We start from the raw sequence: 4,538 nt of genomic DNA on the forward strand, positions 1-4,538 counted from the left end.
AGTTGCGGATTTTAGGAAGTGTATCACGCTCATCCATGCTGGTTTCTTTAATTTTCAGCCATTCAATCATGATTTGATTTTTTAGCTCATGTAGTTCTGTTGGGTCAATATTTGTGTGACTTTCTTTATCTATTTGATGCTCATCTGTCTTAGTGTTTATGATTGGTTCAGGGCGTATTTCACTTTGCCTATCACTTATACTAACTCTTTCAATCCTCTCTACGTTTTTATCCGCCCTGGGCTGGTCTATAATCATTTCCTCTGTATTATCTTCTCTAGCTGCAGCTTCGTTCATTTTATCCGATATTGCTTGTCTAACCTGATCAATCTCTACTTCAGTCAGTAATTTCTTTTTTATAATGTTTCTTCTAACATTGGCAAGCTTGTTACTGTCTATGTAGGGTCTTACTTCAGGGTGTTTCTGTCTTCAGTTTAAGTATGCTTGTACAGTGCTAGACTTATCTGTGGGGAAATATATGGCATGGTAGAAGGCCTCAAGAACTTCTTTATTATCTTCCCTAGACCATTTTTCCTTCTTTTTCTTTTGATTATTTGGTGATGAGCATGGATGGCCATCTGTTGGAATATTCCGGTTGTGGGGTTCGTCCAGCTCCTGTGTGTTGGGAAGATTTGATCCAGTAACTGATTTTTCAATCAGGATTTGGTTCAATTTTCGGGTACGTGGTCTTTTGTAATCCGCGCAATGACCAATGCGGTTTATTGTTTGATTTGTTGACCTTGAAGCATGACGAGCATCCATTCTTATATTAGGAGATGGATCTGTCAGTTTAGGGTTCACTACATGTAAGCATTGCTCATAGCGCCGCTTCTTAAGACTAGCAGATCTATATTCGTCTTTTATTATTATTATTATTATATTATTATTATTATTATTATTATTATTATTATTATTATTATTATTATCATCATCATCATCATCATCATAATCATTATCATCATCATCATCGTTATCATCATCATCATCATCATCATCATCATCATCATTATCATTATTATTATTGAGTGAGAAAGCAGTGCATGCCATCAAAGTGACACTGGGGTAAAATATACGAAGCCCATTATACCCATCACGACTATCCGTCTGATAATGGTACACATGCATCACAACTATATGTGCGTGACATGGTGATGTCATAAACAACGCATGACCTTGCAGGTGTGACCCAGTTAGAATTTTCTTCTGGTCGAGTAGCCCATCTCGCTCAAAAGGTCCCTGCATAAGGATTGTTTAAGGATGTTGAACGAAGCAACAATGTTTCCAAAGGTGATTTATCCAAAACGCTAAGAATTCCTTCCAACACATGGCTATGGTGTTCCCCCACTACTTCAACTCATGATCAGAGATGCGCATATCGTCAGCCAATAAGGGACATGGTCAATTGGTTAAGGTCAAACAACTGACAAGCAAATCTGTGGTATTGAGCAGAAAATTTTGCAGTAGCTAATCTTTTATATCATTATTATTATTATTATTATTATTATTATTATTATATTATTATTATTATTATTATTATAATCATCATCATCATCATCATCATCATCATCATCATCATCATCATCATCATTATCACCATTATTATTATTTATGGTTTCCTCTCATTATAACTGTATTTCTCTTGTTTTTCTTTTGTTGTTAAATTGATCGTTAACTTTAATCACCGCAAACTGTTATATTTCAGATTGCGCCTCGAAGAATGTATTTTCTTCCAGGTTTACTTCCACAACTCAGGAAATAAGGAAACTTCCTTTTACTACGGAAGAGATTCAGATTATGTGACCGCCAACTCAATCACTCAACACTGGAAAAGAATGTTTTTATTTCAAGTATCATTATTTTTCATTATAACAGGTTAGATAAAGTGGGGGACTCGCCACGTCCTGGAGCCGGTGTTGTTTAATTTCTCTCAATCATTTTAGGCATTTGTGACCTTTTAAAAACTCATTTTTCTTCTTAATATTTAATGCGTTGAAAGTAATGTGGGTTTGTAGACTCTGCCATTGGAGGTGATATTTACTAAAATTTACGCTTTAAGTTCAAATCTGGATAAGATTCACATAAATATTCTTTCGAGGTCGATAAAATAAGAATTAGTTTAGTAAGCGACGACGGCATCGATGAGAACAAGGACGAAGATTATAGAAAAGTTTGTTGATAGAGGGGAAAAAAAATTCAATTGAAATACTTTCTTGGGCAATAAATATATCTAGATCCAAACTGGAATTGCTTGACAGAAATCTAGCGAAAGCTATGAGCTGCATTACTGAGTTGCTGTTTTAAAGTATTTGATAAATGTGATTCAATGTTGCAAAAAAGATGAAGAGATGCGAGATGGAATGAGTAAATGAATTAACAAAGAGATGCTGCTTGACAGAAGAAAAATATAATGAAAAAACAGAAAACTAATGATTAAAGACTATTTATGACTTGGGGAAATGTTGGCAGGGATGTCGGGAGTACGAAAGTAATATGCAAGGATACATGTTAAAATAGCATGTAATATAGAAAAAGAAACAGTAAGTGGGAATGGATGAGACAGAATGGCGATGTGGAGGAGCAGAAAGTGTGATGTCACAAAAGAAAGAGGTAACTAGACCAACATAGGGAGAGAGAGAAAGAGAAAGAGGGTGGTTTGAGTAAAACAGTGTTCTATTAAAAGTAAGATATATGTTGCCTTGGATCTGCGTTGGTGGAGATATAATAGAAAGATTAGACTGATTGATTGTATCATGAATAGCTTATGGAATAATATGTCGTAAATACTGAGGCGTTAACTGCACAAGCACGTAGATCTACTGCAGATTACGCAGTATAAATAACTAAAATTTTAAGTTGCTTATATCGCATATAAAACAATAGAAATGTACGAACTACAGTTAGCAGCTGCGAAAAAATCTCAGTATTCTAGGTCAAAAGTATTATCTCTTATTTGGAATATATGGATCGGTTAAATAGCTTGTTTTCTAAATTCAATATTGGTGAAAGCATGGCGGCGAGCTTGTAGAGTTGTTAATACGTCGAACTAAAAAAATGCTTAGCAGCATTTCGTCAGTCTTCACGTTGTGAGTTTAAATTCCGCCGAGTTTGACTATTCCTTTTATCGCTACGGAGTCAATAAAATAGTAACAGTTGGGTGCTTGGATCGATGTAATCTATTTACTCTATTCCTCTTGAATTGTCTAAAGAAGCAACCGAAATCTCCATGATAACCAGTTATATTCAATGAAATATTCGTATTATCCGCTTAACGTTCGATAAATAGCTTTTACACGAGGTATTTTCTTAAAAACAATATATATTCTCCCGATCAAAAGCTTAACTTCTCACTTGACCGGACTTGAGAACGATTTTTAGTGGTCAATTAGCTCCGAGTTTTTGTCTGTGGATTGGCATATGCCAGGTTGCAATTATTTTGTCATTCTGTCAGATAACCCCCAGGTTAAACCAGGTCTTTTTCTCCCGGGATGTAATACTGCTGACTTTATGGTAATTGCATATCAGTGGTAAGTTCCTAATTGATGACCGTATAAATATTCTTTGTTAAAATTACGCAACCAATTATAGAAGTCATATACCACGCAGAAGCGACTCAATTCTGTATTTATTAGGTTGTTCCGAAAATAATGGCCGATTTCAGAAAAATAATATTATTCTAGAAAAATTAACAATAGAAATATTTTGGTTAGTCAGAGTATGAACCATGAACATCTCTGCATCTCTGCCATCGACATCGAGATTATTTATGCCTCGTTGATAAAAAGCTTATTGGCTTTGACGCTAAGAAACCTTTGAAAGCTGATTCTACCTCTGGTTTGAACCTGAAAGTTTTATCACTTAAAACGTGTTTAAATGCTTCAAAAATGGTCGTCAGTGGGTGAAGCATCAGAAGAATATGGAGGATGTAGTAATGTCTCGTATCCCATGTCTGTGAGTTTCTGCAGCGTCATTCTTGAAACATGTGGCTTTGCATTTCCGTGGAGTAGAATTGGGCCACGTCGATTCACCAATGCAGGTCTCATTTTTTGAATACTGGCGTTGATATATTCGACCATACAACCCACTTCCTTAAAATGTTAAGCCATATGCCTGTAGCAGAAAGGATTCATATTATCATTATTGCAATTATTATCATTCATATTGAGGCAGTAATTGAGTCGTTAAAGCGCAGGAAAAAGGTAATACGATGCCTTTTCCCTTGCTAATTACTCACTAGTTTAAAATTCCGCCGGGCTCAACTTCCCTTTTAACCTTTCGGGGATAATAACACAAAGATCAACGAGTCGATGCAGCTGGCTAAGACATTTCCTTCTAAATAATGTTGGCCTTGACCTCGAATAACAATCATGATGATGGTATACGGAGAGAACTACGAAACGATTAACAGTGTCTCCTTTTCTGTCCAGGCTTAACTAAGTTTTAATATAAGTACAAGAATGAAAGAGCTAGGATTTATGAAGAGATAATATTATAGCAAATTTATTACGCAAGAGGAGATAAATAGTTGGAAAATCTCACAAGA

The 4,538-nt window shown here is 35.4% G+C and overlaps 1 long non-coding RNA gene across 1 annotated transcript in view; it reads right to left on the minus strand.

The window, feature by feature from the left end:
• Positions 1-409: 409 nt before the first annotated feature.
• LOC118763936 overlaps positions 410-4,538 on the minus strand; it is a 20,293-nt gene continuing 16,164 nt past the window's right edge. The window contains exon 3 of the long non-coding RNA XR_004999708.1: positions 410-421. This is a non-coding gene — a long non-coding RNA (uncharacterized LOC118763936). The remainder of the gene's footprint in view (positions 422-4,538) is intronic.

This window comes from Octopus sinensis, linkage group LG6, assembly GCF_006345805.1.
Source record: "Octopus sinensis linkage group LG6, ASM634580v1, whole genome shotgun sequence".
Lineage (NCBI taxonomy): Eukaryota > Metazoa > Mollusca > Cephalopoda > Octopoda > Octopodidae > Octopus > Octopus sinensis.